Genomic DNA, 24653 nt, shown 5'->3' with positions numbered 1-24653 from the left:
CCCGGAGGTGATTTTCTGTAACTCAGGATGTGAACGTTCGTTTAGCTTGTGAAATTTCACCAACCAGGTTCTGCAGTGGCTTTCAACTAAAACTCAGTTCTATACTACAGTTAGGCTCTCCTAAATCCATGCATGCTACTAATTTTAGTGTTAAAGTTGGTTTGACATTACTAAGGGGCTAGAGAGATGGCTTAGCCATTAAGAGCATAAACCACTCTTCCAGAGGACTAGAGCTCCCAACCCCCACATCAGGTAGATCATAACAACCTGGAACTCCAGCTCCAGAGCCTCCAGTGACCTCTTCTGCCTGCCTCAAATATCTGCACCCAGACGCACATGCCCACGCCCATGCGTACACATACAAATACACAATTTTAAAAAGTTTTTATTTTTAAAAAAATTTCTAATCTTGAACCCCAAAACAGGAAAGTGGGGTACTTAAGATAGCAATTGTAGGATTGTGAATGAGACCCTTGATAGACTGAGCAGCAGATGCCATGTGCAATGAGGGTGACAAGAGATTTGGAAGTGCTACTAGTGTTCAATAGTCTACATCATTTTGAAAAAAGTATAAATTGATACTAGCATATAGTAACATTGTAGAAAATATCTGTCATATCACTTATATGCCTTTCATTCCATATATCTCAATAATTCTACAGGGTTTTTTGTTTGTTTTGTTTTTCTAAGATTTATTCTTATTTGTATGTTTATGGGGAAGGGGAAGTACGTGCTCCTGAGTGCAGTGCCCAGGGAAGCCAGAAGAGGGCATAAGAACCCACGAGCTGGAGTTACAGGTAGCACTAGTGAGTTTTCAGATAGGAATAAAAGTGACTTCTGTCTTTGGATGGCTCAGTGGTTAAGAGCACTGGCAACATGTTCTTCCAGAGGACCTGAGTTCAGTTCCCAGCAACCACATGGTGGCCCATATCCATCTGTAATGAGGTCTGGTGCCCTCTTCTGGTGTGTCTAAAAACTGCTACAGTGTACTTATATAAGTAAAAATTAGTTTAAAAAAAAAAAAAAGGAGCGGCAAGCACTCTTATAAAGGGCTGAACTACCTGTCCAGCCCCACATCTGGCCTCTTACTCTCTCTCGTTGTTCCATCTCTCTTTTTCCATGGCTACATCATCCCTCCTTAGGTCCTCTGATGAGCACTTGTTTGGACTAGTTCACCCGTCTTCAAACTTCACCCTTCAATTGTTTTACATGCTACGACCAGACTAGACTAAACTTTGGAGGTCAGAGGTCTGTGTCTGAGTTGGTCATATCATCTGCCCAGGTCTTTTTTCTTTTTTTAAGAAGTAATTCTAAACTCCTTCATGAGGCACAAACAGGTCTTCTATGATGTTCCAACTTCTCTTCAGCTACTGGGACATAGAGACTATTTCTGAAGCTAACATGCAACTAATTTCTCACATTGTAAAGTTGCTTTTAATTACACTAATTGCCTTTCCCTTCCCTAGTTGACATTTTTACCACCTGAAATCCTACTGGTCTCCAAAACTAAAGTCCTAGTTACTTGGGCAAGTATTGTATTCATGCTAAGCCAAGAGCAGCCAGTTCTCCACTCTTGTCATAAGACAGAATTTATTTATTTTATGTATGCGAGTACACTGTCACTGTCTTCAGACACACCAGAAGAGGGTATCAGATCCCATTACAGATGGTTGTGAGCCACCATGTGGTTGCTCGGAATTGAACTCAGGACCTCTGGAAGAACAGTCAGTGCTCTTAACCTCTGAGCCATCTCTAGGGCACCATGGCTTCATATTTTAATTATGAAGGGTACAGGCTTTAACTTCTCATACCTATAAATGAGGAATGTGCCTGACAACCCTTTACACATAGAATCAGCTTAGCATTTTTATGCTGAGTGTTTGAGTACATGTAGCAAGAGAGAAAAACACTACCGTCTTCCACCAAGATGTTGATAGAAAACTATCCTCCCCCCAAACCCCCAGCCTTCTGTAAGTAATGTAAGACCAACCTGGGAGACTCCTTACTCATGCTAAGCCAAGAAAGTTACCCAAATATTGTTTGTTTAGATAATTTATTATAAATTTGCTACTTGTTTTTTTTTCTCCAAGAACATTTACCTTTCATGTTTAAAAATCATCACAATTATACAGGATCACCAACTCAGATAAGTTCAAGCCTTCCAAGAAGTAGATGCTTGCTCAAGCACTACTCTACTCACGCAGTGACATTGGTAGTCATAATGGTTCCAACAGAGTACCCTGAAACCACAGAGGAAAGAGGCATTTATCTTTGAGAACTGAGACTGGGATGGAATATGGACTACTCTAGCATCTCTGAAGTAGAGCGAGTAAGAGAAGTAGATGAGAGAGAGAGAGAGAGAGAGACACACACAGAGAGAGACAGAGAGAGAGAGACAGAGAGAGAGACAGAGACAGACAGAGGCAGAGGCAGTTACAGTCATGTAGGTGAAACATTGTTAAGTCTCACCCAAGAGCATCCCTCAGTTAAACTCCAACAACATGGAACCATGAACTGTGCTGATGACGGACAGGGAAAAGAGTAAGTATATGTCATATCTATAATTGTGTAGATGGGATGTATAAGTTTACGTATACTTAACTTAATTTTTATATTCTCTCTTCTAGACCCTTCTTTTTATAAGGTCTTAGGAATTCTTTGCACAGCCTCAACCTACGTGGAGGATCCAAGAACATGATCACTACTTCGATATCCGATAGAATTATACAATATCCAATAGAATAATTATGGGACCAAGCAGATATGCAGATCGGAATTAACAAACTGTTAGAAACTTTTACAGAAACTGGCCTGCTGGTTCCTCTCATCCCCAAGGACTGAGCCACACTTCAAAAATCTTGGTCTCTGAACCAACCTCCTCTTTCATAGTTGGGAAAAATAAAGATCCAAGGAATTTGAAGTTCCTTGTGCAAAGTTCATCACAGGAGTTAGTGGCAGAATGAGAAATGAAAGTGTCTTAACTGTCCTACCCTGGTCTTTCAAGATAAACTTAATTCTATTTGCATAGCAAAATGAGCATGCGGTCCAAGGGTCCCCCAAGGTGACATTTAGGATAGAGACTGTTTCTTTTATTATGATAAGAAAAGACTTTAATAGAATTCAGTCATTTATTGTTAAATAATTCAGAATCAATGCTAAGTATTTTATTCTATTCCAACTTTCATTCATTTTGATATTGAATTACCAGAAATGACAGCTCTTGGATCTTCTAACTTCTTGCTTCTGACAAGGGGATTGGGAGGGGGTGCGTCAAAGACCTTCTCAGAGCTAGCAACAGCTGACCAGACACATAGGCTGTAGAGATCAAAGCCCAAGGGAGAGTCTCTCCCATCTTACAAAGAAAAACTTAGATGTTGTGCTTGCCCGTGAGATAAGGCAGAAGGAGTTTAAGGCCAGGCTATACTACAAGGTCAGAAACAGTCTCACTATAGAAGCAACAAAGAGCTAACCCTTAGCTCAGTGCTTAGCATGCCCATGACCCTAGGCTCAATCTACAGCCAAAAACAAGCAATAGGATAATCAAAGACAGAAAAAATGAAAATTAATTTCTCCTCTGCTAAAGCTCTGTGAGGAAGACAGTATTTGGATTCTCTGACCAGCATACAATGATGTATGTTAGTTTAGGTGTTAAGTGATTTAAAATACACACACACACACACACACACACACACACACACACACACACACAATTTATTGAAACTTAATACATGTACAGATATTGCAAATCACCCTTACCAAGATAATTGGAGCCTATGACTTAGTGAAAAAACAGGCTGTTAGAAGTAGGGAAAAGTGGAGATACATGTTCCTGACACTGAAAACTCTTAGGTCATATATTGAGGCTAAACAAAGTTAAAGTTCTTCTCTTATTTAAGTGGATGGGTACCAATGTTAGGACAAAACATTTTATGAAGAATGTACCAAAGTTTTTTTCTTCTCCACAGTTAATGAGTTAATATATTTGGAAAGACAAGAGATTTCTTGTCATATAACAAAAATTAGCATGTGATGGCTTACAGAGACAATATAAATATATCTGAGTTGGCGCTAGAACATTATAATTGCAAACTTCAATAAAGATATGAAAGTGGGTTGGGGAAGTAGCTCAACTGTATAGTGCTTGCTTGGTATGTGGGAAGTCCAAAGTTCAGTCAACAGCACTGCATAGACCAGCTATGACAGGGCTGACCTATAAACCTAGCACTTGATAGGTAGACAAGAAAAGCAATTGCAAGGCCATCTTGGCCACACAGTGACCTTTAGAAAGCTAATACATTAATTTTTAACCTTTTATTTAATTTCTATGTTGACATGTATACTTATGTGCATGTTGTGTATGTCTATAGTACAGGCAGTCTACAGGCAATCATGGAGGCCAGAGGAGACATTCAAAGAAAGACATTAAGTGTCTTCGTCTATTACTTTCTGTCTTATTCCCTTAAGGGTCTCTCAATGAACCAGAAAATGACCACTTTTGGCTAGGCTAGCTAGCCAGAGAACTTCCTGGAATTTGAGCTCCATCTACCTCTGTCTCTCAACACTGAGGTTACAGGCTATGGTTATTATGATTACAACCATTACAGTCATGCCTAACTTTTCACATGCTGCTAGAGATTTGAATTCAAGTCCTCACGGTGACATACAAGCATATTACCCACTGTTCTTCAGAGATGATCGCTTTTATTGCCTTGAGAACACATGGCTCTCCTTGATTATGGTTAACATACAAGTCATGTTAGCTTCCTTCTCTACAAGACAGCTAACTGGAGACAATGCAGACGTCTCTTTCTGGCAAGTCCTGTCTCAGCTGGATTGTACCTCCTGAATTTAAACATCTGCCTTAAAGGATGGACTAGCAAAGGTCTAGAGGTGAATTTTCTAAGCTGACCACATTCAGCAGCCTTTCCCAAATTAATACAATGTGCACTGTGGTTCTCTTATGTGTCACCCCCTTTACTCGCCATCCAAGAAAATGAGAGAGAACATGAAAAAGAGGTTTACTGAGGAGTTACCAAGAGAAATACTTCACAACTTACAGATTATACAAGCGTCTAAGAGAAATAAGAGAAGTATCCCTGTTTTAATACAGTCCCTAAATATGGCTTTGGTTTCTAAGTCCTGCTGTCTCAAATATCACTCCACTCACAGGCTAAGTGTTCTCTAGATCCTCTATCAAGGCCCTGCAAGTGAGTAAACATTGTAAACATTGCTGAGAAAAGTGAGAACATTCCCATTCGAAATGCTGAGTCGTTTACCTTTTGCAACTGCAATTCTTTCATCCTATCTTTTGTCCTTGCTATCCAATGCTCTTGCTTTGTTATCAAGAAAGTCTTACAAACTCTGCTCAATGCTTGGATCTCCCCTTTACCCTTCTAAGTAGTAATGTACCCTCTAAGATAGGTGCTCTCAGGCAGGCGTTCTTTCTCCTGAAGAATTTAAAGCTGTCATTCTCCAAAGCTAGGTATGCTACCTCTGCCCAAGGATTCAACTGTACAAATGGTTGTGCGGTTACATGGTTGTGTGGTTAAGTCTTTTTAGGAGGACAAATGAAGATTATCCAGGCAGAGGTCTGAAACACGATCTCTGCACAAGGAAACTCTTTCTTGAGCAGGAAGTACAATGTCCAACCACTTTCTACCTGGCTTGGCTCCAGGCAGATGATGAATTGCAAAAATATAATATACAGAGGGAATATTTATGTGTCCTCCCCCTTCATCAGAGATACACAGTATTTTTTTCTCCCATGTCACAAACATTGTAGCCACAATTTACAAGTACATACACAATCAAATTTCTATTGATTTAAAGATGCGTTTCTTTGATGTCCTTTGCCTTAACCTCATTTATAAAGCTGTTTTGCATTATTTCAAACTGTCAATGATTTGTGACTCATGAATATTCAAATCCAATTTGCACTTATCTTTTTGGTATGCATGCTTCCTTTCAATATGTCCCTACACGTGCCCTTTTGTTTTGTATTTATTTGTAGATTGTTTTGTTGAAATAATACAATTTTTTTAAAGCCTAGTAAGTCCATTTAAAAACAAAGGGGAGTGATTAATGATTGGCTCTTCTTGGTCCCAGCCCACTGTCTCTATGTTGCCACTCAGAAAGTCCATTCATTCCAACAACCTGTCTTTGATATTAAAAATAGCATACACTTGCTGATTGATGTTAATTTTGGTGGGGTTGGGAGCAGGGAGCAGTTTTGCTGGACTCTGCATGTCTAAGAAAGAGTCCAAGAATTTGTAGATGAGCCCGAGCATTACAAAATAGAAAGAAAGGATTACTTGTTATAGGAAAACAAAAAGTTCCAGCTGAATGGAGCTCTTCATGTCAGTGCGGATAAACTTTTCCACTTACGTGTGGAATGCTTGAAACGAGACCTAAGAGGACTACACATCCCTTTTAAAAGTCTCAGACGGCGATAGCTGGAGGAGACACCCAGGACTGGGTACTGCAGGTTGTCAGCGATGATTGACGCGCTCCAACTGCAGCACAGGGAGCCACCTGCCTATGAAACAAGCAGCTTCTTTCTTGCAAAACCTGTTTGAGGACAAACGGAAAGTGTTGTATGACAAAAAAAAATGGAGTTAAGAACATCTCTTTCATAACTGATTTCTGGACTCAGTCATGATTTCTAAGAAAATTGAAGCAACTAAATGTCCTGCGCTGCCAAAAAATATATGCAAATATAGAAATCTCTTTTATGCCAGTAGCTAAAATAGAAAACTAATAGGTTTACAATGCTGTAGTGGGGTGTGTGTGTGTGAGCGCGCGTGTAGGTCAGAGGACAACATTAGGTGTCAGTCCTCCTCCTGCGGCTTGTTTGAGAAAGGGTCTGTAGCTGTCTCACCACTGCACAAGTCAGGCTAGCTGGCCAGAGCTGCTCCTCTCTCTCTCTCCTTGCCTTAAGAACACTGGGATTACAGATGTGATATCATGGTGTCAGGCTTTATTTAGGCTCGAGAGTTCTGAATTCAGGTTTTCAAACTGCCGAAGCAAGTGCTTCCCCCACTGAGTGGTCTCTCCAACTCTGCCGCTCAATTTCTAGCCTTGCTCCTCACATCTGGAGGAGATTTACATTTTAAATTTTTCTCATTGTTTCTCAACTAGAAATAGTACCTAGGTAAAATTGAATCCTTCCAAAAGTTGCTAATCTTTTCTATAATGATTTTAAGATACACTTTATTTTTCATTTGTGTGTGTGTGTGTGTGTGTGTGTGTGTGTGTGTGTGTGTGTGTGTGGTGTATATGCTGGCAGAGGCGAGCAGAGGGCATCAGATCCTTGTAGATGGAGTTATAGATGATGGTGAGACTGGTGTAGATACAGAGAATTGAACTCAAGCCCTTGGTAAGAGCAGCATGTCAGAGTTGCTGAAAATCCCTCCAGCCCCTTGTTTTGTTTTTATCACGAGGGAGGAAATCTTCTGTTGTTATATTTTATTCCCATTTATACCAAAGTCCTTTATCTAAAAATGTTCATAATGTTTTCTTGACCTTATCTCTTTGTGTATGATTATTTATATCATGATTATGCCCTGATTTGAAAATCAAACATCATAGATGCATCCTGTTACCTCAAGCTGCCTGTGAGTCTACTGTAACTATGTCTATGACTAAATGGTTCACTACATGCAGCCTGACTTCTGACCTATGAATGCAAGCATTTCCTCCTGGGAGCTAGGAAACTTCTAAAGCAAAGATTCTAGCATTATGTTTCCTTGTTCTGGTATACTCTGGCGAACTTGATGTGTAAGTCAGATGGAGATGCTCTCACTTGGAAAGGCTGAATCACTCACAGGGTCTGGGGAAGAGGTGGAGGGCTACCTTATATTGTTATGAAAATCTATTGGGATTATTCAAATGCAAGATTTAGCATACTGACTGGCACCTGGTCAGTGTTCACCACAGAACAGCTGTCCCTAAAGCTACCAGAAACTGTGCCTAGTCTGTAGTTAATTGTATTTTAGAATGAACAAAATTTGTCTTCTTAAAATGTATCCCAAGCCTCTCCTGTGTGTCATTAATACTATTAAAGCAAATGTTCTACTCCAGGGCAAGGCCCTTCCTCCTAACGGTGCTGCTCTTGGGACTCTGGTGAAACCTCTCACAATATCAAGGGGAAGTTTGCTGGAGCATGCTCTCTCTATATATCTCTCTATCTTTCTCTGTATCTATATCTATTTCTATATATGTGTGTGTACATATATATCTGTATCTCTCTGTATCTCTATCCCTGTATCTCTGTCTTTCTCTCTGTCTCTCTGTCTCTGTCTCTCCCACACTATCATTTATTATGTATTTACCTATCTCCACCTCTCCCTTTATCTCTCCATCTCACTAGCCCTATCATTTGTTATCTAGCATCCATCGTCTATTTAACTATCATCTATCTATTACCTATCTATTGATCTGTCTCTTAGTCTTTATTGTTCTGTCTTTCTCTGTCCCTGCTTCTCTCACACTATGATTTTTCATCCATCCACCCATCCATCCATCCACCTGCCCACCCATCCATCCATTCACCCACCCACCCACCCATCCATCCATCCATCTATCATTCTTTATCTCTCTGTCTCTGCCCCCCCTTCTCTGTTTGTGTCTCTTTTGTCCCCTTCCCCAACTCGCTCTGTCTTTAACAATAGCACCCAACTATAGCATTCAGAGGAAGAGAAACACTTCCTCCCAGTGTGGTTACAGGAAAATGGAAGCCTCAAACCTGCTGTAGCTACCTGGCTTCCAGCCCATGGATAAACCTGATACATACAAGAGGTCAATGCTAAGAGAAGAGATGGGAAGGAGACAGCACCTGCCTCAGCTCTTACCAATGAATAACTTTTTTTCTGTTATGGCTTAAGCAAATCAGGATTTTCTATTCCTGGAAGCCAAAAAATATTCTAAGTGATTCCGGGAGGCCACCTGAAGAGTGTCCAGCGCACGAGTTTCCACGAGTGTGTAAACAGGCAGCACCTGCTTCAGCCTCTGCTGTGAGCATCTCCCCAGCCACACCTCCACATCTCTGAGCAACTCTGCAGCCATGTCGCTGCAAAGTGCATGTCTTTTTGAAATAGAATAAAACCCTTCAAGATTTCCCCAACCTCCTCACAGCTCACAGAACTGAAATGTCCAACCTAGCTTTATAGAGGTGGAATTCAAGGCAAAAGGTGAGTTCAGAGCCACTACTGCTGTGACTCTGCAGGCGCTTAGCATTCATTATGTGTCATAAGTTTTCTTGGTCCTCTTGAAATCACAACTCTATGTAAAATGATAGCACACAATCACCAAAATGAAGGGATTTTTTAAAATTGTTATTTCAGAGTTCCCTATTTCTATTTCCAACTGCTGAACAGAACTGTCTATATATAACTTTAAGATATTTAAGGTCCTCAAGTTTAATCTTTCATCTATGTAAAGAGAACAAACTGAGATTGCTTTATAGTTTAGAAACCTAGATAATGAGTTGAATGGTCAAGATAAGAAACACTCAACTAAGTCAGACAATGAACTTTTTCCATAACGCTGAAGCAGTTTGTATTCCTCTACCCTGTGATTCCCCAAACTATCTATGATTTAATCTTCCGGGGCTACAGAGACAGTTTGTCCTTGAACAGTCAGTAAAGCAGAGACCAGGCGGTTCTCTATGGCCTAAAATGCACAGAACCACGGGTCTGGAGACACTCTTTGATATTATCTAAGGGGCCAGGCACAGGTAATTCCATAGCCCTGTCTAGGATCATACAAGAGACAAGCCATCTGACCCCCGGGGTTCTTCTTTTTAGTATCTGCTTCTTAGGTAAAGTAGCTCTTCAAATTTGCATGAATGAATACGTTACAAAATTTAATGCATGGGGTAAGTTGTTGATGCTTAGTTCATCTCCATGAGAACCTGCCTGTGCCATAAGGTTCGGCTTTATGGTTTGTTTGTTTGTTTACTCTTTTAAGGTATAGAAAGGGAAGCCACTGGTCTTTTTTTAAAAGCAGAATCCTACTATACATAGAGTAATAGACTAAAACATATAATACACATTTAAAATATGGCATTAGTAGACCAATACGCTTCAGTATGCAAGGAGTTAAAAACCAATAAGACATGAACAAATTAATATAAAATCAGTTATATAATAGAGCATGACTAAAAAGAAAAGTAGATGTAGATTGTTGGCTAATAATTCTTAAAGAAAATTGAAGGAGGGATTAAAAAATCTTTCTTTGAACGTATTGCTGTATTATTTTTGAAAGGAACACTACATATTTTTAAGAAACTGATCATTTTGATCAGATTTTTTTTTGTCTGAGAACAAACTGGGGAGAAATTTTTCTCAAGTATAATTCTTTGTGTGAAAATAACAAAATTCTGCTACCAAAATTAGGCAAAATGATTCTTTTTTAATGTTAAAGAAAAGAGAAAAGGAGAAATGACTAGTTCCTTTCTCACAGCAACGAAAACTTAAAACTCAGAAGCAAAGTTATGTTAGTCAAATCTAGTTATGCAATACAGTACCCTCACCAACTTATAGATCCAGCCAGATACATAGGTGTAGTCTAATATTGAAAAGACTGGAAGTCCAATATCACAGTGAGAATAGAAGAAAAGTCACTTATTGCATAAAGAAAAATAAACTGACAATATTTAACATTCAATTAAAACATTAAGATCTTAGTAAATTGGGTAAGGAGTGGAGGGGAAATTCCTCAGTCTGATTAAGATCCTTATCAGTTAGCTGCAGTAAATAGCGTCTGTAATGGAGAAAAGGGAGGAATGAGATAATGATGTGTTCTATGTAGGAATTCCTCTCTTCAGACTTGTCCTGGAGATTTGGTCCTAGATAAGGCAAGAAGGAAAGGGGGAGATGAGGGGAAGGCATGGGGGGAAAATGTCAAATAAAAGAAAAACAGAAAGAAGAAAGAAAGGGAAGAAGAAGGGAAGGAAGAAAGAAACTATTGTATTTAGACAATAATACTGTTATTTGCACAAACTGAGCACCCAAGGAAGAGAATTTACAGACAAACCAGTATTAGAAAGGTAACTGAAGGATCACCAAGGAAACAATGGAGTTGGCATGTTGATTGTATTGGAAATATACTGCACTTTTAGAGGAAACGAAATCTATTGGTAATAGCTTAAGTCAAATGAAAAGGAAAAGCAATTAGGAGTTGAATAATTTCATAGAGTGTCTACCTTTATAACCTCAGAAGACAAAACAAATTTTTTACATAAGACAGAACAGAAGCCATAAGAAAATATGTAGATGTATTAATCTATGGTAAAACTTAACAGTTAAGTTCATCAAAACATTTTTAAATTAAAGAAGAGGACAAGGGTGAGGAGGAGGAGGAGAAAAAGCAAAAATGGAAGGAGATAATTTTGACATAGATTTTATAAAACTAATAATAAAAAGAAATCTCTGTGAAGAAATGGAGGAAATGCACAAATAGGCTTCTTACAGAGGAGCGTGACTCACAAGAAAGCATTCAACTTAGGAAATGAGTCTTTAAAACCACAGTGAGCTCCTCCCTCACTTGGAAAAAGGTAAAAGAAGGGGACACAGAAATGGAGATGAGGGAAAAGAAGAACCAAGTGTTAAAGAGGAAGCTGTGAGCAGATATATATCATACAAATGTGTGTTATGCATTATGTATAACAATGTAAAGCCCAGTTTAGACCCTGAGTTTATGAAAATCTTTGCATATGAACTTCAAGAGTCATGTACCAGAATGCTTACACCAGAGCTCTCTACAACAGTAGCAATAAAATGGCAACAGCTCAAAGAAGGAAAGATAAATAAATTGTGTTATTTTTACACAATGAAATGGCAAGAAGAAACTGAAGTGAATTAATTATGGCAACATAGATACACAAATTTAATCCTAAAAATGCAGTCTTGAATGAAAACCAAAATCTAGAAAGATGAATTTAGATGCGATGAGCTTTAAAAATAAAAGCAAAGATGCAGTATGTTATTCAGGAATATAATGCAGTACAAATACAATCTCTCTCCATATTTGTAGGGAATTAGCTACCGTCAGGATTCCTTTTAGATGTTGAAATGCATGGGTGCCCAAGTCTTCTGTAGAACAGGCTGTAGGGCCAGCAAAACAGCTCGGCAAGTAAAGGTGCTTTCCTTGAAGATCCGAGTGTGATCCCCACGACGCACATGGCGGAAAGAGAAAGCCAACTCTAATAGTTTTTCTTTGGCCTCACACCTCACACATTCACCCAAACACATATAAAAATAAAAAAATAAATGTGTGTATGTGTACATATGTGTAACTTAAAAACGTGCTTCAATGATTTTATAAAACTTGCATGCATCCCTCTGCGTATTATTTTTCCCTTGAGACAAGGCATTATTACACGTTGATTTCAAACGTGTGTTTATCCCAGGCCAACTTCCACGTTGGGATCTGCGAGCTTCAGCCTCTCAAATGCCTCCCACGCATGTTTAATCAACTCTGTGTTTATTATAAAGCCTGACACAATGTAAATGCTTTGTAGATACTTGTTATAGTGCAATATTTGGGGAACAATAACATGGGAGAAAGGTCATACATAATCAGTGTTGATTCAGTGTTTTTAAAAAGTAGTTTTCTTCTGAGGATCTAGAAAGTTGGTTTGTGGCTCAACAGTTAAAAAACTTCCTGCTCTTGTAAAAGACACAAATTCAGCGCCCATGCTGGGCAAATCACACCAGACACACAAGTTACCTGTAACTTCGACTTTACAGGGTCTGACACTCTCTAGTGGTCTCAGTTAGTCAGTGAACACACTAAACACACACACACACACACACACACACATGCACACAAATTAAAATAAGTCTCTAAAATATTTTCCATCAGGGGTTGATTGAATCTACCTGTGATTCTATGTGTGCACACAGGCCAATATATTAACAACATGTAACATATGCTATATATAATTGAAATCATTTATATGAGATTTGATATATAGTCTGGTGTTACACACACTGACCAACTACTGACTAGGACAGATTTACTTACTCTAACAGAAAAAGCAGATAATAAAAGATTTTTACAAGTCTGTGGCTGTGTGTAATACTCTCTCCTTCATTGAGTAGCTCGTTCACAAATACTCCTGCAACATCTACACATTTTCCTCTGTGACAGTACATTCAAAGCAGAAGTAGAAGAAGAATCAGTGGGCCCGTGAAACACTAACACCGTGACTAAGGAGCAAAGAGTAACAACGACTAAGGAGAAGACAACACTTATGCCAGAAATCCTAGGTCTAGGCGAGGCATGAAGTAGAAATTTGAGAACAAGTTAGAGGGTTCTGAGTAGCTTGTAGAGAAAGGAGAAATGGAAGAAAGGAACAAAACACGACGGAAGAGAAAGAGACAGAGGGAAAAGAGTGGGGAGAGTGCTCCTTCTACAACAGTGAATCTCCACAGAAATCAGGCAACTCTGGAGAATAACTGAAGCTCACGGCAGCAAAGGTGAAGTGTAGAGGCTGAGAAACACTTCCTACAACAACGAATTCTTCAATCAAACAAATCAAAAATGACCGAAGTGTAAGGTGAAGACTCTCCTGGGGGATATCTCAAAACACTCAAACTGTGAGAGGTTCTTAGGGATGTTGATTTAAATATGTGTAGCCTTCAGCCTTTTTTCTTTTAATTCTAGGAAATTAATTCTGATTTTGAAGAAATAACAATTACTTCATTCCCAAAGATGGGTATCACAAGAGTTTATATAAAAATAGGTATATGTAAAATATGTGTCCGTATAAATCATACTTACATATTTATCCACTGTGCTAGCTTTCCATTACTGCGACTAATTATCTGAAACACTTAATTTATAACACTTTTAGCTCACAGTTTTGGCAATTTTATCTCCAAACTCAGCTACTCTGTTTGCTTCTTTCCTATGGCAAAGCAGTGTGTATCAGGCATGAGAGTACATTGTAGAAGAAAACCATTTTGGGAGGAAAAGAATAAAGAGTGGAGAAAGGTTTGAGGGTTCATCATTTCCCTCAAGAGTTCCCCAGTAACATACCAACCTCAGGCTCAATTCTTCACTTGATCTTAGCCAACAGGCCAAGAAGCGATCAGGCCCAATTCTTAAAGGTCTCATTACTTCCCAGTAGGGCCATTCACAGGGATCAATATATGGAATCTTGAAGGACATTCAAGTTTCAACTGAAGCTTGTAGACATTTCTCTATATGAAAAACACTACACTAACAACAAAACACCATTGACAGGCATTTAAAACAGTATCATCACAGGGGCTGGAGAAATGACTCAACTATTGACAGCATTAGCAAATGGAAGTGGCCTGGGTTAGGTTCCCAGCACTCACTTGACAGTTGACAACCATCTATAACTCCAGTTCCAGGCAATCCAGTGCCTTCTTCTGACTGCCATAGACACCAGGCACGCACGTTGTGTACAGATTTCCATATAAGCAAAACACACATACATAAACCAAAATAAACAAAGCTTAAAAACAAGTAACTCAAAAATAGTAGCATCACAAGGAAGAGGTCAAGATGAGGGAGATAACGGTCAGGTGGAAAGGGGCCAGTAAGATGACTCAGTACCACCAAGCTTGAGGACCTAAGTTTAATTGCCAGGACCCACTAATGTAAAGTGAAAACTGACTTCAGCAAGTTATACTCTGATCTTCACACAGGAACTGTGGCATGTCCTCCACCAGCCAACACACACACACACACAAATAAACGTAATTTAAATTTTAATATAAGAAAATATAAATACATGCAGTAAGAGTATGCTTCTTAGTGCTTTATTGGGTAGAAGACAAACAAATCAACTATGTCTCACAAATTGGCAGACAGCAATAAAAAACAGGAGGACACAATTAAAGTCACAACGATGACAGAAGAGTAAGTTGTAAGAGAGGGCGATGACATATACAAAAGATTGGGAGAAAGAAAGACCCAACTTTAGACACTCCCAGTTAAACGATAATTTAACTCCCAGGTTGTAGAGATAATTGTCTATAGCTAAAATAGGAGAACACATGCATCATACATATGGACATATATGCACACTTAATTAATGTGCAATTAATGACTAAAGATAGCTTTTGAAATTGGGGAAAGAGACCAGAGGAGCAAGCTGAGACAATTAAAGCCCGTGGACAAGAGCAGCAGAAGTGAGTACTTACCAGGGTTCTATCACTTTGAGATCTGGACATCAGTGGAAAATCACTCAAGTTTGGTAGCACCATCAAGGCAAAGTAAGTCAGACTTAGACATCAATCAGCAGAGGGAAGTGATCGACTTTGTAAAGACTGTGTAGAAAGAATGGACTCAGATTGGGTTATTTTTATTAACATGTCTAATTGTGTCCGAATGCCTCCTGGGTTCAGAAATAAACAGTCCTGTTTTATAATTCTTCTCCAGGCATAAGTTCCAAATTATTTTTTAAGCTACATCTGTGCTGAGCTTAGCCCAACTTACTATATAAATAAGACCTAATTGGTATAGTACACTAATGCAATCTTTTTGTAAGGTGACATTTTCCACGGAATCTGTGTATAATATCACCTTTTAAATTTAGCCCAGTTTTCCTATTATATACTCCAGTCACCAAGGGAAACATTATTTAAATTTTTCTCCCTTCCACATATACTCCAGCCAGCCTGCTGCAGTAGAGTAAAATTGCAATATTACACTCTTATTTCATTACTAATACTTAGGTTAATAAAAAGCTAGACATTAATAAGTTGATATCTCTGATAATTTGGAAGGATTTAGAAGACAGTTGTAGTTGTGAGGAGAGGTACTGCCGTTTGCCTGGACCTTTTCCAGGGAAGTCTCCTCCATTCTTATTTTTCCCTTCACAACCTCTTCAATGTTCCCATAGCAGCCTTGCTGTACTTCTACCTTGCTTCTTTCCCAGAGTCTGCTTACCTCAAGCCAAAAGTACATTTAATCACTCTCCTGTGTCAACACCTGTAAGTGTTCTTGAGAAACAAGGAAACTCGGCAATGTTTTGAACGTTTGCATTAAGGTAGAAGGAATGAATAAGTAATTTTTATCACTTCATTAGTGTGATTAATCCTAGCCTGGTGTCTGTGGGCTAGGATTTGGTGCTGTGTTCCTTAGAGATATTCTAGCACATCACTGTGTTCTAAAGAATTATGAAACTTCTATGCTACCCATGTTGCTAATCCCCAATTGAGCCTTCATTTGAAAATTAATGCTGTTGTATCTTATACGTCTGGAACACACTATTATGCTTCCTGGTAAAACTTCCAATTTGTGCTCATAAATTTGTTTTTAACCTGTCAAGCATGCATCTCTCGCCCCTTTGCATACCTGTTCTATCCATTGTGAAATCATGGGGTTCTAAATTGCCAAGACATACTTTATTTCAGCAGTCATTTAGTAGAAGCAAAGTTACTGGCGGTTCAAGGTGTTGTCTCTTGTGCCTCCCACCCTAGCTCCTCTCCTCTTCTCCCTGCACCAACAGAAAAAAAGAGCCCCCACATGTATTACTCAACAAGACATTATGTAAGGAACAGCGATTGTGGGGCCACAGTTCAGGGATTTGGTCCCTGGGTTGTCACTGCTTTGAGTTAATTAGGTCTAGAATGTATTAATTGCCTGCTCTGGGGCTTAATTTCCTCACATATGAAATAAGAAAGTCGTACCAAATAATGATTGTTAAAAATAACATAGTATCTTATTTATTAAGCCTTTGCTAAATGTAAGGGACTTGTACTATACATATATATATGTATATGTATATATATATATATTAAAAATTAAATGAGCTAATATATATTACTGGAACCCTAGGAATCAACAACCAAACCAAACTTGACCCATTCTCCACATACTGTGGAATTCTGTGGCCCATGCTTACTGTGGAATTCTGAAACCATTCATGCCAACCCTAGGCTCAGAAAACTAGAAGGACAAAATAAAGAAAGTGTTGAGGAACCAACATAAGTTGCCCAGCAATGTCAGATATTGTCAGGATTTTTTTGCCTATAGCCATAGATTTTTAAAAAAGCCTAAAACAGACAGACAACAACAACAACAACAACAACAACAAAACAAAAACAAAAACAAAAACTCCTACTTTTAATAATGGTTTTCAAATGCTTTGACTCCCTGCCTTCTTCTAGCCCACCATCCAAAGGTAGGGGAGAAGAGAGAGTAAAAAGACAAGGGGATGCAGACCTGTTTAGAAATAGTTCCTCGGGCGACTCCAACCCCCGTTGTAGGATACCAGCAGTCCAGTTCAATAGTGTCAGGATACCAAACCTGAATCAGCAGTGCTGGCAAGACCCAACAGAAACTGCCAGGCCTCCATCCAATTGGCAGGAGTCACTGGAGAGACCAGGACCAGCAGAGCCAGGAGAAGTTATCTGGCATGCTTCTCTCAATGAAGTGAAGACGAAGAATGAGACCGACAAAACATTGCAAAGCTAGCTATGTAAGTGTGCCGTCGTTGTCTGTTGAGTCCTATTTATATTCTCTCCACACATCACATGTCCTCTCAGGGGTCTTGTCTCAGAAAAACATCACATGAGTCTGTATCAGCCAAACGCCATGTGAGTTGAGTCTGCATCAGCTGGCATATCCAGAAACTTTCACTTCACTTGCCTCAGGTTACTGATAGCTAAAGCATTAGAAAGTGACATGAAACAGATATATAAAGACAAATGGGGACAAGCTAATCCAGGATGTTTTTGCCCAGCAAAGGAAACTGTCTGCAGGATTAAGAGAATATATCTGCAAATTCATTATCCAGCAGGGGACTAGTAAGCACAATATATAAGGAACCTTAAATGTGTAGCATAAAATGACAGGGGCTGGAGAGATATCTCAGTGCTCAAGAACACTGACTACTCTTCTAGAGCACCTGGGTTCAATTTCCAGCACCCAAATTGCTAATCACAACCATCTGTAACTAGTTCCATGGGACTCTGACAGCCTCTTCTGGCATACTTGGGCACTACACTTGCAAGTAGGACACCGACATACATGCAGGCAAAATACTAACACATATCATGTAAAAATTATATGATAGCGCACAGCTTTACTTCTGAAGAACAGGCAGATCTCTGTAAGGTAGAGGCCAGTCTTCTTTACATAGTGAATTCCAGTACAACTAGAGCTATGTAAAAGACCTTGTCTAAGATGATAGATAGATAGATAGATAGATAGATAGATAGATAGATAGATAGATAGATAGATAGACAGATGATAGATAGATAGATAGATAGATACATAGATACATAGCTACATAGATACATAGATGCACAGATAGCTACATAGATACATAGATAGCTACATAGATACATAGATGCACAGATAGCTACATAGATACATAGATAGCTACATAGATACATAGATACATAGATACATAGATAGATACATAGATAGATACATAGAAAGGTAGATATATACATAAATAGATACATAGATGATAGGTATATAGAAGAGAGATAAACATACAAATTAGTTAAAGATGATTCAAAGATTTGAATAAAACGTTCTCAAAATATATCACATACATGGTCAAAAATTATATGAAAAAAATGCTAAATATCATCAGTCTTCCAAGAAATAAATATTAAAACTACAATGAGAAATAACATTCCAGTTAGAACACCTGCCATCAAAAAGACAGAACAATAGCGAATGTTCATAGTAGACAAAGCTGCACTGAGAAATCATGAATTATTAAGTGAGAGTCTCAGTGTCAGGCATAGGATGACTCTATATAAGGTCCCTATTGGTCAGGGAGATCCCATAAGTCTCTGAAACAAAATAGAATACGGCCCATCAGGACTAGACTGAGTTGCTGAAGGCCTCACATAGTTTGGTTGCAGGGCAAAGAAATCAGCCTTCAACTCTGGGGAGGCAGAGACAGGCGTATTTCTCAGTTCATGCAATTCGGCCACTAGACATCTATCCAAAAGAAATTAAATCATTATATCAAAGCCATCGAGTTTCTACACCCCCTTATTTACTGTAGTATTATTCATAATTACCTGTTGTCAAACCAACCAACGTGAACATTAATATATGGGTAGGTGAAGAAAATAGGAGTTGGGGTTGGGGATTTAGCTCAGTGGTAGAGCACTTGCCTAGCAAGCGCAAGGCCCTGGGTTTGGTCCCCAGCTCCGAAAAGAAGAAAAAAAAAATAGGAGTCACTATGAAGGGGTGTGTGTGTGTGTGTGTGTGTGTGTGTGTGTGTGTGTGTGTGTGTGTGAATATTATGCCACCATAAGAGAAAAATGAAGTTTTGTCATTTGTAACAACATATAAGGCACTGGAGGTCATTATGTTACATGAAACAAGCCAGAGACCAATTGGTACATACTAGATGATACGAAAATGAAAGGCCGGTCTCATCCAAGAGTAGAGAGGAATAGTAATCTCTGGAAAATAGAGCATGCAGAGGGAGAGATTGTGGAAAGAAGTTAGAGAAAACCAATGCTGAAGTGGAAGTCTGCTTCAGCAAAACTTCCTCTCACAAGACAGCCTCCAGAAAAACATCCCATGACACAACTGACTTTTCAAGAACACCAGAAATTCCCACTTCTACACGGCACAGTTAGATGGAACCCGTCCTGGTTGTTCGTAGCGCAGTAGGGTAAACTATGGGTTTCAACAATCTGTGATGTGTTTCGAAGCAACTAGAAGAATATGAAAGTTTTTAGCATTTAGAAATGATTAGCATTTGCTGATATGGAAGTACAGTTTGCCCTGATTTGACCATCACACCTTGTAAATATATATTAAATCCCATAGAAATGTACAAGTGTTAAGCCTCAGTTTGAATGAAAGAGCGTGGGTGACTTACAAAACCACTAACAAGTGGGGACAGACCCAGGACCTGCCTCCAGGCCACACTTGAGTCCCCTCAGTCTCCCCAGATCTCTTTTGTTCTGGGGTTCCAAAAGCCCTCAGAGGTGACAGGTTCTTTCAGCCTTGGGGGTGCTTGAGTGAGATGGAGGTGAGGTTTGCCTCATGTCCATTGGAGCAGCAAGTGGTTTATGTGAACATTCTTCCCATTCCAGGGCTGTGGCTTGCCTCTTGACACTTAACTTATAATCACAAAGGAAGGGAGCTGTGTTTGTACTATTTTTTTAAAGTCTTCTTTCAATAGTGCTCTCCAAATTAAGAACTTTTAATTTGGGGAACAACTTTCCATTTCCAAGGGACAGTCTAATGTATAAGAGTACACTCTTATTGGAGGGCTTGCTTTCTGCCATTTTAATTACTCATAGTCAACCACAGTCCCTAAACATGAAATGAGAAAGTCAGGAACTAAATGATTCATTAAGTTTTAAGAATTTTTGCTACAGCATGATTTTTTTATAATTTTTAAATAATTTTATTTATTATTTATCATATTATGATTATATTTTATTTATTATTTATTATCTTTCATTATTGCTGTCACTTTCTATCAGTGTTTAATTTATAAATTCATCTTTATCAAAGATAAATATGTATAAGAAAACACATACCAAGGTTCAGCACTGTCTATGGCTTCAGACAGCCATGGGGCATCTTGGAATAGGTCCTATGGCTAAGGGGCTACAGCATAGCTTTGTTCTCTATTGGGGTGGGAATAGGTGTGGAGTGGGCACACTAGATTAAAATGCAGCTCAAAACTAAGTGTTCAAGGAGACTGGGGGAGAAATGGAAAGATTGCAAGATGTTTAAATGCAATGAAACCAGAAATGACTTTTGAGCAAATTCTTCAACATCCCTAGGAAAGCTGTTAAGATAAGAAAAGGAAATTCTCAGAGTAAGTAATCATACATTGTTAATTACTCTTCGTGTGAGAATTAAATTTGCTGAAGAGGAAAGACTTAGTAATTATCTGAGGTCAAGGGGCCCATCCCCTATCTGTCTGCCTCTCTGTCAGAGAGATAAAAAGTCCCACTGAGTTCTCTTAGTCATGGGAAGCTTCCAGTACAAGCACTTTCTGACCTATAGACAGGTTACGGTTGGTTGCAGTCTGGAATGTGACACAAATCATATAAAAGCCCAAGTGCAACTAGGGTTTTATTAGGCTTTTGACCAGTTCAATCCAGAATCTAACTCATCAAGACTTACAAACAGGAGCTGGTGAGATGGCTCAAGAGTTAAGAGCACGTGCTGCTCTTCCAGAGGTCCTGAGTTCAAATCCCAGCAACCACATGGTGGCTCACAATCATCTGTAAAGAGATCTGATGCCCTCCTCTGGTATGTCTGAAAACAGCTACAGTGTACTTATATATAATAAATAAATCTAAAAGAAAAAAATTACAAACAGATTTCCCGGTAGGGATCACAGCAAGCAGTAAGACTGGGGACTACTAGCTATCTGCCCAGGCCAATACTTGAGCTTGGTTTGCTCTGGCTACCTCTGAGTGGCTACAGCCCAGCATCATGGATGGGTCTGAGCCAAGAGTGGCCACGAGGAACAGGGCTAAAATGATTAATGACCCACCTTGAACTCCCATCCTATCTCCTGTTTGTTCTTAGATCAGAATGGAGATAAAGAGTGGAAGAGTTTCATTTTCGCATGATTGTATAAATACTTTCAACTTTTGGCAAAATATCTACCCACAAGCAATGACATCGTCTGAGTTAGCAGGGTCATTTATACTCCTTTTGAAAGAGTGTCTACATAGGTAGACCAGGCTAAATAGAAACCTAAGGAGTTGAGGTTTCTGTTGTAACTAGTTGGTCAGTACAGAACTGAGGAATTGGCTCCTCCAAGGAAATTGCCCCAAACCCTGCCCACAGGATACCTTTTTCCCAGAACAGTGAATTTCCTGTGATTGAATCCTAGCTTGGCAAGACTTAGTAAATCATTTGAAAACAGTAGGTAGCTTCTGCAGGTTTCGGAGTGAAAATGGACTTGGGGTGGAATAAGGTAAATTTTAGTTATCTGTGGAGAACTGGTGCAAAGAAATCTCTACTTCAGTCTTAAAACTGAAGGAGCCAGAGAGGTCAAGGATACCCCAAGAAGACGTACTGAATCATCCAAACTGGGCCCATGGGGGCTCACAGAAAGCGAATCGCCAACCAAAGAGCATGCAGGGGTTGGACCTGGGACTCTACACGTGTGTTGAAGACGTGAAGCTATGTCTTCACTTGGGTCCTCTAACAATCGGAGTCCGGGTTGTTTCGAACTCTGTTGCCTGCTGTTGGATTCCTAGCTGGACTACACTACTGGGCCAGCCTCAGTGGGAGAGGCTATGCTTAGTCCTGCTGTAACTTGCTGTGCCAAAGCCCTTTGGTACCCATGGGGGACTTCCCCTTCTTGGAGGAGAAGGGGAGGGGGGGAAGAGAGGGAAGAGGTTTGTAAGGGTGGGACTGGGAGGAGAGGAGGGAGAGGAGCCGTAATCCGGGATGTTAAGTGAGTACACAAACAAATAAATGGATAAAAGAAAGCAAAAAAGAAAAGGAGGGACGAAGGAAGAAATCCCTATTTCAAACAGGCCTTGTGCGCGTGAAAGTCAACTGCTGTAGGAGAGCCTAGAAAAGGGAGGTGATCAACTTGAACTCACAAAGATCAAGAGTTGCAAACTTACCCCTAATTAGCTTTTATTTAGTAATTTGCTTTTGAGGAAGGCATGGATAACTTAAATAGAGGCAAAAAAAGTAATGTCTAATACACACCCTTTAAGGTAACCCGAGGTAACGTGATACAGTGGGGTGGTGTGTGTGTGTGTGTGTGTGTGTGTGTGTGTGTGTGTGTGTGTGTGTGTGTGTGTTAAGGGCGTTGGGAGGGAGGTCCTTGGCCCTTAGGCTCTTGTTGCTTTGTTTACATGAAGTTAACCTGGGGAAGCTGAATCACAATAAAAGGCAGAGGAGAGTATTTTAATTTCGAAAAATAAAAGTAACGCGTTCTCTTTAGGGTCGGGCAATCTTGACTGCAGACTTAGAAATGAAAGCGCTCGGAAGAGGGAGGAGGAGGAGGAGGAGGCGGCCCGGCAGCAGCGGGGATCGTTGTCGGTAACCAAAGGGGCTCTGGTGAATTTCAGGTTCGGATTAGTGACAACTCAGAAGTCTCGGCGGCGTGTGGGGGAGGGAAGTTTGCCAAGGTCTCTGAACTCGCAGGAGAGAGAGCAGCCTCCAGAGGCGCCGGGCGGAGCTGGGCGTACCCGAAGCCCCTGTCCCGGCCAAACCAACAGCGCAGTCTCACCCCGCCTCTAGCCTGACTTTGTCAGCGATCATAAAATGGGAATTGATCATTCGAGCCACCATTGATTAGGGAAGAATGCTTACTGCAGCAGCAGGGGAAAGGTTAAGAGGAAATTGACCTTCTCCGTAGGTGACATAAAGTCATTAGGTAAATGAGATATTCACACTGGAGTTTTAAAAGGTCATGCTCAATTTTTATTTGCAGCCTGAAAAGTCAAGCTGGAGCTCCGGCTTAGGGTAGGGACTTCCACTCCTAGGGACCTCGGCACGGATCAGAATAAAGTCCTGCTGCGCCGGCCAGAGGCGAAAGTGGAATGTGGATTGCAATCTGGAAGAATTCGGCTGGACCCCGAGAAGGTCCTGGAGTCCCCAGCTTTGGACCACTCATGCTCGATCCAGCGCGTTCCTGAGTGTGAGTGCGCGTGTCCTTCCAGTTCCCTGATGCGCGCCCAAGGCCCAGTATTCCCACCACCACAGCATGCAAAGGATCTCTGGCCAAAGCCGACCTCTCAGCATCAACAACACCTCCCCTTCTCTCGCCCACCACATCTCCTACACAGTGAAAGTGTTTTGTTGTTGTTGTTGTTGTTGTTGTTGTTGTTGTTAAGGAGAGAATGAGAGAGATATTTATGCACATATTTATCCCTCTAATTATAGGAATTAATCCTCTTATGACTAAAAGGTAACGTGGAAGGACGTCCTTTTGATGTGGAAAAGCACCATTTGTGACTCGCATTCAGACTGATTAAGGAATAATTGTTGTTAAACGCTTTGCAAGAGGAAAGTGTTTAATTGAGGGGCATTCGTAATTTTACGGCTTAGTGCAAAATTAAGCGTAATTAAAAACTCAGAAATTCCAACTGATTTTCCAATTATTTTTATTGTCTGAGCTAATTGTTACACAAGGGTATCACTTCTCCCCAAAGGCATTGGGAGAGAGAATTGGCAGGTGGGGGGCAATCATACCTTGTCCAAATAGTCTCCAACTGGAGAGTTCAGCGTCCAGAAAGACCTCCTGGGCTGCATCTTACCTCCCCAACCCCCGCCCGGGGTCCCGGGCGGCACCCCGCCCTCTCCTTGGCAATTAAGCTTTGCAGCCACTCTCCCCTCGCCGCGAGTTCCGCCAACACCTTGGGATGTGAGAAAGTGCTGGCAGCTCTCTTCTGCAGATCATTACGGCAAACCTGGAGTATCTGGAGAAGGCCGATGACTATCTTCAAGTAACACTTGTCATACATAGCCGAGAGATTAAAAAAAAAAAAAAAGAGTAAACACAGCACTCCGGGGGTGATCCCTCCACGCCCTTGCCTTGGAGAGTGGGTTGGGGGGAGGTGGGGTAACGCACAAATAGGACTCCAAGACATTCATACACGCGTTCACTTCGACGATCCAAGCAGCCAACTTTCTTCTGCCTTGTACTTCATTTATTTACTTATTTACTTCTGAGCATGGAAACGCTCAGATTTTTT

General features: G+C 40.1%; 1 long non-coding RNA gene across 2 annotated transcripts; it reads left to right on the top strand.

Moving 5' to 3' along the window:
* Positions 1–22946: 22946 nt before the first annotated feature.
* On the top strand, positions 22947–24048 carry LOC116901768. 2 transcript variants are annotated; one of them, XR_004388023.1, is made up of 3 exons: positions 22947–23024; positions 23390–23596; positions 23842–24048. It is a non-coding gene; the product is annotated as an uncharacterized LOC116901768 (long non-coding RNA). The 2 variants fall into 2 exon arrangements; XR_004388022.1 differs by having other exon boundaries at positions 23390–24048.
* Positions 24049–24653: the final 605 nt, after the last annotated feature.

Source organism: Rattus rattus, chromosome 5, assembly GCF_011064425.1.
Source record: "Rattus rattus isolate New Zealand chromosome 5, Rrattus_CSIRO_v1, whole genome shotgun sequence".
In the NCBI taxonomy this organism is placed as follows: domain Eukaryota; kingdom Metazoa; phylum Chordata; class Mammalia; order Rodentia; family Muridae; genus Rattus; species Rattus rattus.
This window is presented reverse-complemented; position numbering and strand designations above follow the sequence as displayed.